Raw genomic sequence first — 15,635 nt, 5'->3', positions numbered from 1 at the left:
TCTCAACCTTTTTCACGTCAAGGACCCCCAGAATTATACAGTATGTAATTGGCCCCAGACCCCAATCTCAAAATATGTTGTCCCAGGGACCACCCCCAGAAGCAAAGATTTGAGTTAAAAATGTTTGCTCTGAAAGAATATAAAGATTAAAAAAATAGCAGATCTACAAGGCCAAGCTCATAGCGCGGCACTCGATGCCACGCTATGAGCTTGTAGATCTGCTATTTGTCAATAGCAAGAGTATAACATAAAAAAGTAATCAATTGTTTTACTTAAGTAAATATCAATAATAATAATAATAATAATAAAACTTTATTTATATAGCACATTTTTAAACAAAGTTACAAAGTGCTTTGAACAGTCAGACAACAATAACCGAATACATCACAGATGCAAAATAGAAAATGCAAAATAACAAATTAGGGAGATGCAAAGGCTATTCTATAAAAATGGGTCTCTAGGAGGGTTTTAAAATGTGTCTGAGACTGGGTTAGTCTCAGCTCCTCTGGTAGGCTATTCCAGAGCCTTGGGGCCTTAACCACAAAAGCCCGATCCCCTTTAGTGACCAATTTAGCCTTATAGGTCACTTTCAGTAGACCCTGACCCGATGGGTCATCGGCATAAGTAGCTATAGGCGCTAGACCATTAAGAGCTTTAAAAGTTAATAATAAAATCTTAAAATCAATGCAAAAAGATACTGGCAACCAGTGAAGTGCAGCTAAGACCGGAGTTATGTGTTCATATCTCCTGGTGCCTGTGATGATCTCCTGGTGCCTGTGATGATCTCCTGGTGCCTGTGATGATCTCCTGGTGCCTGTGATGATCTCCTGGTGCCTGTGATGAGCCTAGCGGCCGCATCTTGTACCAGCTGTAGGCGGTGAATGAGGTTTTGACTGAGACCAGAATTCAGGGCATTGCAGTAATCCAAACGAGAATAGACCAGGGCATTGACAACAGTTTTGAGGTTATCCGAAGAGAGGAAAGATTTGATCTTGTAGATGTTTCTGAGTCTGTACTACCTTTTTTATTTGGCATTCAAAACGGAGTTCCGAGTCAAACTGGACACCCAGGTTTCTCGCAACAGAGGTCACATTTGATGCCAGGGGGCCAAGACTGTCTATGAAGGTGGTGTTTGAACTGAGAGGACCAAAAATAAATAATTCTGTTTTGTCAGAGTTCAACTGCAGGAAATGTTGGGACATCCATGATTGAATGTCTGCCAAGCAGGCTTTAAGGGAGGAAAGGGAGCTAGGGTCAGAGGTTTTGAGTGGGAGATAGAGCTGGGTGTCGTCAGCATAGCAGTGGAAATGAATGTTATATTTGCGAATGATATGACCAAGGGGGAGCATATAAACAGAAAATAATAAAGGACCCAGTATGGACCCTTGTGGGACACCGCAGGTGAGCTGGGCTGATGGAGAGGTGGAATTTCCAACAACAACAGACATAGTTCTGCCTGAAAGGTAGGAGCGGAATAGTTGAAGGGCACTGCCAACAAGACCCGCCCATGACTCCAGGCGATTCACCAGAACCGTGTGATCCACCGTGTCGAAGGCCGCACTAAGATCCAGAAGGACCAGGATGGAGGAGTCACCAATGAGCAGATCATTGGTGACTTTAACTAATGCTGTCTCAGTGCTATGGAGGGATCTAAAACCGGATTGGAAATAGTCTAGTGGGAAGAGGGGGGTATCATGCACCCCCCGGAAATATACTTCTAATCAGTGTTTTCTTATTGGAAAAAATGTACTGAAAATGATGAGCTATGATAAAAAGTTGTCAAAATGTCCCACCTACCTCAAAACCCCCTTTTTGGTATATGGCTCTGGCGAAATTGTGTAAAGGCAAATATTAATTCACTAAAATTACATAAATAGACATGGAAGTCTGACATTTGTCATGGAGTATCCTGACACATAGGGGTAAGTAGAAGAATATGATTTGGGGGGTTGCTACCATTATAGTTTTAAATATGACCTACATTATCCCCAGAAAAACAAAAAAAGATGCTGTCCGCTTGACTAATAACAACAAAGATGGTTATTTTCCAACACATTATGGTGAAAATCACTGCCTCACTTGTATATAGAAAACTTCCCATATCCCTAAGCTTCAATTTGATCCAAAGATAACCTTTCTATCTTGAAAATTACTCTTTCTGTAGCCAAAACTCTGAACTACCGGTATACCTCAAATCGGTGAAAATTGTATATTCAGTCAGTATCAGCTATACATTTGGAATAAATTAATGAATGACTGAGTTTGAACTGACTCCACATTATGGAATATTTCTTACTTGAATAAGCTATGTTAAAAAGTTGGTCCAATCTACCATTTTTATGCAAATGAGTGTCACCATTATCAAAACAATCGATGTTTACTATATCTCAGCCAATATTGCACTTAATGAACAAATAAGGTGTCTATACTTAAAGTGACCACATGTGCCCGTGGCATGCTGGTGTAAAAATCAGTGCTGCCATTACAATAAAGTCACATGTATACCAAGTAAGAGATACCAATATTGCATATAACTTTACAAATAAGGTATCTAGACAGGTGTTGTGTTTTTATGCTAGCTTTATAATTTAGAATATATATACTGTAGCATAACATCACACACAAAAAACATCCTCAGTATGAACAATACTAGGCGGCAGTATACACACTATAGAATGGCCTGCACTATGCAGTATAAAATACAAACAGTCACACAATCCTGTAACAGTATTCCATCATATACACACTCAAAGGCAAAAATGTAAGCAACAGTGACCACCCTATACACTAGCCTGCACCATAAAGAACAAAATGCAGTCACATTAATCAGTCTTCTTCGTCTTCTTGTCCATGGTCTCCAATGACAAGGAGATCAAAGGTTGGTAGGACTGGACCGCAGGACCACACTGGATTTAAAAACCCTTCGGTTTTCAACCATCCCTGCCCTTCATAGGGTTTTGGTTTTTCCACAATAGCTTCATCAGCTCGCTTGTATAAGGCAAAGCAAAGCAAAGTTACTATATTTACCCAGGGTAACTGGACTAAGCATCAGATACGTGTTTACAGCCAGGCCCTGCTCATAGAACATTTCATGGTAGTGGTTCAATGCCTTGCTCAAGGGCACTTCAGCGGTGGTAATTTTAACGTGCCGGTCCGGGGATACGAACTGGCGACCTTCCGGTATCAAGACCGCTCCGCAAACCGTTCGGCCACCGCTGCCACTAAAGGCAACACAGTGGTTCTCTTCAGAGCAGAGTAGCATGGAGAAAGACGAGCCAGGTCAACTTTAGATTTAAGAAGTGAGTTTGTCATTTGCCCCCACCATTGTCTGCAGCAACTTGGCACGGGTGACGTCCACTGGGGCGGCGGTGGCTCAGGGGTAGAGTGGCCGGATGGTAACCGCAAGGTTGCCATTTCAAACCCTGGCTCCCCCAGAGTTAGTGTCGAAGTGTCCTTGAGCAAGACACTGAACCCCTAATTGCTCCTGATGTGCTGGTTGGTGCCTTGCATGATTTCCGCCGCCACCGGTGTATGAATGTGTTTGAATGGGTGAATGTAATGCACAATCTATGTAAAGCGCCTTGGATAAAGGCGCTATATAAATGCACCATTTACCATACTGAAGACTCACAACTCTGTCCATACAGCAGACAGATGAATTGCTGCAACTATACTAAGTAAGGATCTGTTCCATATAGACCGATTCAGAAACGGGTCTCATGGTCGTAGGCAACATATTTCCTGTGGACGGAGACGACAAAACAGTCGGCTCTTCTACTACATTGAATGGATAGAGTGACCAAATAGAGTGCTGAAACGTTACTCTTTTACCTGCTTTTTAATAACACTAACTTTACAAAGATGCCCAGAACATCAGGATAAACCTGTGTAGTGTATGGCTGCTTCAACAGTGGTGGCAACGTTCAACTTTGGAGAGGAATACGTTGCCTGCGACCATGAGACCCGTTTCTGAATCGGAGATAGTGTACCACAAGGCACATTTCAAGGACCCCCATAACACTTACGGGTCCATTTGGTTCCATTTTGTACGTTCAGAATTGCACACCAGTAAGATGTCAACAGCTCAGTGGCCTTGTAGTCAGAGCGTTCGCCCTGAGACTGGGAGGTCGGGGATACCAAAGACTCAGTCGGTAAGTCGAGACATGTCCCTGCTACATACTAGTGTCATGTCCAGGGGGTGTACTTGTACATCAAGCTACCTCATACTACAGAAACAGGAGATAGGCTTCTGCCCTATGGGCCTCATGGCTACACAAGGCTTACTTACAGGTCCATTTGGTTCCATTTTGTACACTCTAAAGTTACACACCCGTAAGAAGCTCTGGATATCATCAACATCTCAGTGGCCTTGTAGTTAGAGCGTCCGCCCTGAGACTGGATAGTCAGGGGTTCGATCCCCAGCCGGGGAATACCAAAGGGTTGGATTGGGGTAAGTCCCTGCGACATACTAGTCATGCCAGGGAGTGTACTTGTTAGGCTTCTGCCCTATGGGTCATATGGCTTGGCTAGGCTCAGAATATATGCTATTTAAATTGTGAGTCTTCAGTGAAAGAGTGGTGGGGCAGATGACAAACTCATTTCTAAATCTAAAGTTGACCTGGCTCGCCTTCCTACATGCTACTCTGCTCTGAAGAGAGCCACCGTTGCCTTATACAAGCGAGCTGATGAAGCTATGGTGGAAAAACCAAAACCCTATGATGAAGGGCAGGGATTGTTGAAAACCAAATAGTTTTTGAATCCAGTGTGTCCTGTGGTGCAGTCCTATACCAACCTCACTGCTTGATCTCCTTGACACTGGAAAGCATGCACAAGAAGCCGACGAGATAGAGGAATTGATTTCATCGGCACTGATTTGCACACCAGCATGCCACGGGCACATGTAGTCACTTTAAGAATAGTTTCACTGAGATCCTCGACCCTCAAAACATAGGTCTAGACACCGTATTTGTTCATTTAAGTGCAGTATTGGCTGAGATATAGTGAAAATCGATTATTTTGATAATGGAGGCACTCATTTGCATAAAAATGGTAGATTGGACACTTTTCCAACTTTTTAACATAGCTTATTCAAGTAAGAAATATTCCATAATGTGGAGTCAGTTCAAACTCAGTCATTCATTAATTTATTCCAAATGTATAGCTGACTGACTGAATATACAATTTTCACCGATTTGAGGTATAGTTCAGAGTTTTGGCTACAGAAAGAGTAATTTTCAAGATAGAAAGGTTATCTTGGGATCAAATTGAAGCTTAGGGATATGGGAAGTTTTCTATATACAAGTGAGGCAGTGATTTTCACCATAATGTGTTGGAAAATAACCATCTTTGTTGTTATTAGTCAAGCGGACAGCATCTTTTTTTTTTTTCTGGGGATAATGTAGGTCATATTTAAAACTATAATGGTAGCAACCCCCCAAATCCTATTCTTCTACTTACCCCTATGTGTCAGGATACTCCATGACAAATTTCAGACTTCCATGTCTATTTATGTAATTTTAGTGAATTAATATTTGCCTTTACACAATTTCGCCAGAGCCATATACCAAAAAGGGGGTTTTGAGGTAGGTGGGACATTTTGACAACTTTTTATCATAGCTCATCATTTTCAGCACATTTTTTCCAATAAGAAAACACTGATTAGAAGTATATTTACGGGGGGTGCATGATACCCCCCTCTTCCCACTGTACTAAAAGTCTCAAAAAGATTATTGTGCTGTAAATGATCAATGAGCTGTGTGGATATAAGTTTTTCAAGAATTTTAGACAGAAAGGACAATTTTGAGATTGGACGATAATTATTAGGGAGATGGGGGTCAAGGCTGGGTTTTTTAAGAAGGGGTTGAACTAGGGCATACTTAAATGAGGAGGGAAAGAAACCAGAAACCAAAGAGTTATTTATTATAGAGAGGATAGTGGGTGCTAGTGAAATGGAGATTTCCTTAAGGAAATGTGTGGGAATTATGTCAAGTTGGGAGGATGATGATTTCATCTGTGAGATTGTATTAATAATATGTGGGACAGTAGTGGGTTCAAATTGATTAAGTGGGGACGGAGTACTGGGTGGCATTGAGTTTTCAGGAATGGAAGATGGTATTTGGAGCCGAATAGTTTAAATTGTATTAATAAAGAATGTTAGGAAATCGTCTGGAGATGGATCAATGTGTGTAATAGTAGGGGGTGAGGTAACAGAGTTAATTATTTTAAATAGGGTCCTGGGGTTATTGCTGTTACTAGAGATGATGTTTGAGTAATAATTTGATTTGGCTTGATTTACGGCCCTCTGATATCTTCCCATCAGCACTTTCAGGTTGATGAGTGATGAGTGCAGTTGGTTTGTTTTCCAGCTGCGTTCAATACTGCAATGTAGAACTACTCCGTAGTAAAAGTACAAAAGTATTTGCACCAAATGTACATAAATTACCAAAAGTAGAAAGAACACACTATACTACACTATACACAGAATGCCCGTTTTCAAATGTATAAAACTTTATTTTGTATAAAAATAAAGTTCACAATGCGTCACATCGAGATGCATTGTGATCTTGTAGACCGGCTATTTTATTTTAAGATTATTTTGGGCGTTTTTGCCTTTATTGATAGATTACAGTAGTTTGACAGGAAAGGGGGAGAGAGATGGGAGGGAAGACACGCAGCAAAGGTCGTCGGGATCGGGACTTGAACCCACGACACGCTGTCGGGCTGGATTAACAGCCTAGATGTCCGGACCGCTCGGCCGGCCCAGGCCAGATCGACTATTTTCAAATGGTCGAAATATATATAGGGCTGAAGTGGTCATGGTGGTGGCAAAGATTTGAGTTAAAAACGTTTGCTCTGAAATTCAAAGATTTGCGCCACATCTTCACGATTTTCACATTTTCAAAAGCTCGTAGCGCGGCACCGAGCGCCGCGCTACGAGCTTGTAGATCTGCTATTTTTCAATATCTAAAGTATAACATAATGCTTAAAACACCAAAAGGGGTTCCTGTCCTGAATGCGTTAAATTAGCTAGCTAGCCTGGATAATAAGCCAGCAGAGACCCTGCAAGTACTGACGGCAGGAGCAGATCCAGTAGCAAGCACAGGTAGTAATAATAATGATAATGATGATGATAATGATAATAATATTGAAATATTGTTCCTGAAGAAACAATGTGGGGTTACTGCAATCCAAAAGATTGTAGGCCTACTATAAATAGTACTTTATAGTCAAGGTCCCCCAAAAAATGTACTACAGTATGTTCTGCTCCATTTTCCACATCTTTTGGTTTCCAAAAAACAGTAATTTATTGTAAGTAAACACAAACGGTAAAAAGCTGTTTAATTTGTGCTTATTTGAATTTAATTTAATTTGCTTTGATGGGGAAAATAGTTAACAGATATCTGATATCTTCAGAAGAAGACGTTGCACATTGCAAGAGACATTTGGAACTAATGATTTGTAAGACCTGTTGTGTTGGTATTGTGTTATAGGTTAGGTATACTGTGCCAAAATGCAGTTTTCTATGCATTTAAGGGGCCAGGTCGCGTCACAGACGCTAATTTCTGGGGAGCTCCTGTAAGAACTGGAAGCGACTTTCACCCCTGTTGATATGAGAAATTGCTGCTATTAAAAAAAAAAAAAGCTTTATACCCTGTTATTTTCTTATTGTGAGTCAGATCATAATATTGTTTGATTTTGTGATTTCTGTCTCAGTCAGAACATGTTTAATATTCAAAATAAGTGAAATATAAAGCGTGGACTCTTGACAGCGTGGAATGATGGTTTCATTCCACGCTCTCAAGCGTTCAAGATCTGATAAGGGTCCATTTGGTTACCAACTCTCCATCATTTAGCTGGGGACCACCTGGAACCCCCTCAAGGACCACTGGTGGTCCCCGGACCACTGGTTGAGAACCACTGCTCTATTGCCTCAGTGGACAAAATGTCAGAACTATAGCGTTGGGGACCTGGGTTCAAATCTCGGCTAAAGACATGAAAGTTACAGAGTGGCACTTTAATGTATCCTCCTAATATGATTGGATGACTTGTCATCAATGATGTCATCATCAGGTGTCAACTGGAGCCAATCACACTGAGATCATTATGTTTATGATCAAAACACCTCAAATCAAATCAGAAAGACCAATAAGCTATCAGAAAGTGATTCTATGGAACATTATGAAGACTCAGATTACAGTAAACACTTATAGCCGTTATATGAATGCACAGTAATTTATACATGAAGAGATAAACATGATCACATAATTATATAAAATATACATATCGTTGCTGTCGGGCAGAAACTTTGTATCTCCGTATTTTAACTATTTTATGTTTGTAATTCATAAACTTATGCCTTACTTCATCATACTACAATGTCACACAACAATTGCAAATATAGCAGATCAACAAGCTCACAATGCAGTTTGTAGATCGGCTATTTTTGCTAGTTACACAAGCACGCACGCACGCATGCATGCACGCCCGCACGCACGCGCACACACGCACACACACACACACACCCCAGTATATTACATCTCCTGAAAAGTAACAGTTTTGGACATACAGGGTTTCCACCCGACAGAGACAACATCAGGGTTAATGATAATGTACAGTGACAGCAGGCTACAATATGGGTCACTTACATGCTAATCCCACAGCAATCTCCTCCACCTGTTCTCCATGTTGGACCTGACAGATGTAAACTCCTTTATCTGTCTCTTTGAAGCATCTCAGTGTCAGAGACACGTTGCCTCTCTGCAGCTCCTGGATGTTCAGGGTCAGTCTGCCCTCGTAGCCCCTCCCCTCGATCACCTGACCGTTCTTATACAGGTAAATACACGCTGACTCCTTAAACCAGCGGACTGTCATGGAAGACGCGCTGGTCTCAGGAGAGAGGTGACAGGGGAGGGTGATAGCTTTACCTGACCAACCCGCCTTACAGCGTTCAGTGTTGAGTTTAAAACCACCTGGAGAAAAGAAAAGACACAGTTAGTGGAATATGAATATGACACCCCCCGACACACACACACACACACACACACACACACACACACACACACACACACACACACACACACACACACACACACACACACACAGAGAGAGAGAGCACACACAGAGCACACACAGAGCACATAAAGAACACACACACACACACACACACAGAGCGCGCGCGCGCACACACACACACACACACACACACACACACACACACACACACACACACACACACACACACACACACACACACACACACACACACACACACACACAGAGAGAGAGAGCACACACAGAGCACACACAGAGCACATAAAGAACACACACACACACACACACACAGAGCGCGCGCGCGCGCGCACACACACACACACACACACACACACACACACACAGAGAGAGAGAGCACACACAGAGCACACACAGAGCACATAAAGAACACACACACACACACACACAGAGCGTGCGCGCGCGCACACACACACACACACACACACACACAGAGAGAGAGAGCACACACAGAGCACATAAAGAACACACACACACACACAGAGCGCGCGCACACGCACACGCACACGCACACACACACACACACACACACAGAGCACACACAGAGCACACACAGAGCACACACAGAGCACATAAAGAACACACACACACACACAGAGCGCGCGCGCACACGCACACACACACACACACACACACACACACACACACAGAGCACACACAGAGCACACAAAGAACACACACACACGCACACACTCGCAAAAATAACATAGTGACATAGTATGTATAATGTAGTTATTATTCACAAGCTCTTGTTAATACTTTAAACACACAAAACTACTTTAATTTTCACTCTTAAAGGGATAGTTCAGATTTTTGGACTTGAAGCTGTATATAGGAAATATACTTGTCATTAATATAGTGGTTCCTAAGCAAAGTGGTTACAACCTCACAACGTAATGCGTTGACTGGGACTCATTTGGGTTGGGAGGGGGTTGGAGTTGTGATTTTGATTGTTGATTTCAGTTGTTTCCCAAAGTGAACTGTATATGTTCCCACTGAGTCTAAATGGCAAAAAAAATTGTCTAAAAACGGGGGTAAAAATAGTCTAAAAATGAGTTTTTTAGCAGTCTAGGCTTAGATTAGACGTTGAAACAAATGCACCTGTTAATTATGATGACCTTTCATTCATTGAGGAAAGTTTACATGCCACCAGTGTTGATTCCGTCGACTAAAACTAAGACGAAAAATGTTCGTCGACTACCTTTTTCCACTGACAAAATCTAAATGGAAACTAAATAAAAACTAAGCCATGATGACTAAAACTAAGACAAAATATACTGACAATTTTGTCAACAAATAAGTCATTTTACACTTGGTTGCATGCTGAAAATAGCCGATCTACAAGCTCACAATGCGTCACAGCACGACGCGTTGTGAGCTTGTAGATTGGCTATTTTCAGCAAATGTAAAAAACAGTCATTACGATGGCATCAAGGCCCGCCAAAACACACTAAAATCTTATGATATTTAGTCAACTAAAACTGACACTAGAACAGCCCATGTGACTAAAATGTGACAAAAACTAAATAAACTATTCAAGAGACTATGACTAAAACTAAAATCAAAATTTGCTGTCGAAAACAACACTGCAACAGTATCCAGTATCACTACGCCAGCAGCAGTACAACAAAATAGTTCCATTTGACAGAGGGGTCAAAGTTGAACGAACGTTGTGCTATATGGATAGAAATAGGTCAACAATACAAAATAATGATGCTAGTTTTGTGCATTTGTTTATTTTTAATGAGTCTCCCCCCCGAGTGACCCCCACCAAATGACCAGAAGTTCGGAACTATACTTAATATTCACCAAAAGCAGACCAGAACTCCCACCACGGGACTCAGGCAATCACGCAATCATGCAACCACTATATTGATGGCAAGTATTTCTATACAGCTTTATGTCCACAAATCTGAACTAACACTTTAAACGTGACCCACATATCTCCCTCCTCCTCATACATGTTGATGATGGTTCATCTATCAGGAAATATATTTTAAAAAAGCGCTGTTGTGACCTACCGTGACCTCTGGCCCCTGCCATGTCTCCTGTATAGAGGAAAAATAAACACATTACCACACCTAACAGTCATAACATTTATCTGTAAATAGTTTGTGATTCGTGAGCTGCAATATATTCTTCATGGTAATGGAGATCAGTTTCAGTTTGTACCGACCGCTGTTACCCTACAGTGGTTCTGCAGATGTTAAGACAATCTCTTACCTTTCACCGCTTCGCGTACACAGTATTAATGTTAGATTCTTATCCATATAGGTAATCAAAAGGCATTACAAAAGCGGGTGGGGCATACGGTTCTCGTGAGAAGTGCAAAGGACAGATACATACATTCTAGCCTGGCCCAGGCAGCGTGCTTTCTGGTCTAGAGGGGCGGGTACGCATGGAGCAAGCGCTGGATACATTTTGGTTCACCGATCAGAGATCCCCCAGGCTTTTTGAGCCGTGGCTATTCCTGTGTGTGTGTGGCGTGCCGTGCACGCAGAGAGAGAGAGAGAGAGAGAGAGAGAGAGAGAGAGAGAGAGAGAGAGAGAGAGAGAGAGAGAGAGAGACAGAGAGAGAGAGATGCGCCCTGTGTGGGTCTCGCACTTGTATCACGGCATCCTGCACGTGCATGTCAAAATGAATTAAATAAAAATAAAAAAACAAATGATGTAGCCGCTGCCTATATGTAGCCTATCGGGTCTGGATTGCATCTTGGTGAACTCTTGCAGTGTGTGATCCCTGGTCGGCGATCAATCGTTTAGTGTGAAAGCCACAAAGATATAATGACAGCCGATAAAAAAAAAAGACTCTGCAGTGTGTAGGGGCCATAAGGCTATGCGGGCATGAGTTACCGCCCCGACTGTAGTGCCCGTGTTTCATTCGGGTTGCGGCTCAAGTTATAATAATCGTGATAAGTCAAAGAACAAAAGGCGAACTGAGTGTTCTCGTTTTGAGTGCATATGGTGATAGAATCAGAATCAACATTATTGTCACATCACAGTATTTCACGTAAAACATCACGCCCGTCCGAAGTGAGGGACGCTCTTATCAATATACATCATCTCATGAACAATATTATGTGATTGTTTGGCCGATTTGCTCGTCTACATATGACGTACATTTTCCCTTCATTGTCAATGGCATTTAATGTTGTTGTTGCCACAAATTTACGTCATATTTGAGGCACATATGACCTAATTTCTCCTTTCATAGAGACACACAGGGACTACTAATTGCATGCCCCCAAATGAGACAGCGGCCCCACTTCCGGTCCGTTACGACGGCGTACTGCAGGCCAGCCCATAGAAGTCCATTGAAATTCAACTGTAGTTAGCCTACTTAAAATGTAACGAAATGAACTGAAGACTATATTGATTTGATTGGTTTCCAAATGTATGTCTTTGTCAACATTATTTTTTCTCAATAGAGGATGTATTTCACATTTAATTTACCACTTGAATGAGTTACCCATAATGTTAACGGAGCAGAGGGGAGACGGCAGACAGAGAACCTGTCGCTTTTAAGGGACGTCACTGCCTTTACGAGGCTACGAGCGCCGACTTTGAAGAGTGGAATTCTCAATAATACATCCCGATCCCGACTGACTTTGTTCATTCATGTCTATATTTTGAACATACTAATATGTTCTACCTACCTCGGAGCTCCGACGGTGTGTTTTACCGTTGTCAACTTGTTGTATAATTAACTTGGCTGAATAGTTGGGAAAATAACCCAGCTAAATGGAGTGACATATCCTGACATTTTCAACTACCTAGTGAATTCTCCAGATTATTAGAGTATATATAATATATTATTATATAGTATTAATAATTAGTATTGTATTAATAATTAGTATTGCAAGATGCTGTTTAGATAATTTTCCACAAATACATAGCATATAAAACAAATATATCTGGATATTGAAAACCTCAAGGGATGCGACCGTGACCATAATTATATATACTGGGTGCGACCACTTTAACTTGAGATTTACAATGCTATAGTACTTTTGACACTTTTTGACTGATTATAGTACATTGTAGGATGTATATTGAGATGGCAGGTATGTGACATTGAAATGGACAAATCAAACATATGGGACACTTTATTAGACCACCAAAAACAATCGCTCCAGCCTCAGTAATGGACCAGTGAAATGAGGGTATTTTATGATGCCTCTCATAGGGATTGCATTGGCAGCTGCAGTACACCGTTCTAACGGACAAGTGGGGCCGCTGTCTCATTTGGGGGCGTGACATTTGTGGTCCCTGTGTAGGCTCATACATAGTCTGGATTGTCGGTGGTTAGGTGACCACCAAACTACAACATGACGTCACGAGCCGCAGTGAAGGGCAAACCACCGCCACCGCTCCAGCCCTTCTCTCTGTTTTTACTCACCACCGCTCAACGTTATTTCAGCTCCGGTGGTCAGCTCACCACCGGAGCGGTGGTCACCTCACCACCGAAAATCCAGACTATGAATAGGCCTTGTGTCTCTGTTACATACTTGTGTGTTTTAAGTATGTAGGTCAGTGATTCTCAACCTGTGGTGCTAGTACCACTAGTGGTACTTGAGCCCCCTCTGGTGGTACGCAGAGGAGTCGCCCAAAGAATAATAAAAGACAAAAGTGGAATGAAATATTTATATACTAGGTAGTTCTTCTGAGCAAGCAATTGGTTGAAACGGGCTCTCCAGTCGTGCCAGCAGAACTAGCCGTTAATAGAAGATTTGAGAACGGATTAATCACATTAGAAATATCATCAGTTGTGGTGATTAGTGATTAGACAGAGTTTTGTCAAAGCAGCAGCAGCATTATTGGCTTAGGAATGAAAAAAAACAAAAAAGAATAAATTACATTTCCCTCCTGTGTTAACTGTGCATAGCTGAATATGATGGATTGTATTTGAAACACATTGTGTGCCCAATACGTCCACAGACGTCCTAGGGATTACCGCATGTAGTGCCCACGACTCTTTTTTTTGAGGAACAGCAATGTCTGTGTTAACCTATGTGACTATGAGTACCAGCAGGGGCAAAAGTGGTGCCGTTGTGCCAGAAACAGAGAGAGAGAGATAGTGCTGCACTGTTGCCTGCTAATGAGAGAGAGAGAGAGAGAGAGAGAGAGAGAGAGAGAGAGAGAGGGGGGTGGCAGGGGGAGAGGGGAGTTGCACCACTCAGTTCACATGGGTGTGGTTTTTTTAATGTCAAAAACTGGGTCTAAAAGTGGGCACCCTGGGTCGCCATTTTGAAAGATTAAAAGGGCCCATAATGTGTTTTAACATCAGTTATTGTGGTGGTACTTGGAGAGCCAGATACTTTCTGAGGTGATACTTCACCTCTATAAAAGGTATAAAAAGGTTGAGAACCACTGATGTAGGTTGTTGCTGGGCCTACATAGTACTGACTGCAGCTTTCAGTCTAGGTTCTGCTGTGAGGAGACCTAAAGCTGCTACGCCTCGCCTCCATCTCTTTTGAAGTGCCACAGAGTGCGAATTCTTTTGTATTTTTCCAGTTTGTCATGTGTCCATGAGGTGACAGTACTTCATTAGACACCCTGGAGTAGTTGTTATGTGCAATGGTGTATTAACTTTGTATTTAGGGTTTCTTCCTGGAGTTTCTTCCTGGAGGGTTTCTTCCTGAACCCTTGACAGTCAAACGGGCCAATTAAATAAAAAGTAATATAGTGACATCACACTATCAGCCCCTCCGCTAACCCCTCCCCCTTTATCATACAACTACAGCTGTGGGTGCGGCTTCAGTTCAGGTGGATCACCACCCACCAGGCAAACCAGGCTACATGTTGTCTCAGTAAGACAGCCCCTCCCCCCTATCCACAAGGAGGAGCAGAGCACCAAAGCATTTTGGGAATTGTAGTCCAGGAAGGAAGTGAGCCCAGTGTTGATGACATCATGGAGCCCATGGACAACTTGAAATAGTGAAATATCTAAAAACACATATTACCCACATAAAAACCCCAGGAAAGTGTTTCTTGTCTCCCAAACATCATTAAAATAAGATCTGGTTGCAAAAAGGGTGAAGTGGCCCTTTAATGTATGGTGTTGTCTTGGACGGAAGACTATAGCTGCTGTCCAGGTGGAAAGCTAATGGAGATCATTACAAATATACAAATAAAACAAACATGCTTTTAAAACCCATTTTGACCTGAGATCAGATTCTAAAAAATGTCTTCTACATCCTGACAGTTTTCTGAAAAAGTCATGTTTCTATATGTCAGTCATTTTTCAAAAAATAGCAGACCTACAAGCTCGTAGCGCGCCACTCGGTGGCGCGCTATGAGCTTGTAGATCTGCTTTCTTTTCAATAGCTAAAGCTTATCATAATGCTAACACCAAGAGGGGTTCCCGCCCAGAATGGGTTAAAATAAAATAAAACCGCCATAGGGATGTCGACTAGGACCCTGACAGCAGGTAGAACATCCATCCATCTTCAACCGCTTATCCGTAGTCGGTTCGCGGGGGCAACAGCTCCACCAGAGTGCTCCAGACTTCCCTCTCCAGAGCAACGTTAGTGACTTCCTCCTGGGGAGATCCCGAGACGTTCCAAG

This window comes from Electrona antarctica (assembly GCF_951216825.1).
Source record: "Electrona antarctica genome assembly, chromosome: 15".
Lineage (NCBI taxonomy): Eukaryota > Metazoa > Chordata > Actinopteri > Myctophiformes > Myctophidae > Electrona > Electrona antarctica.
The sequence above is the reverse complement of the archived record's forward strand: the minus strand, read 5'-3'. Positions refer to the sequence as shown.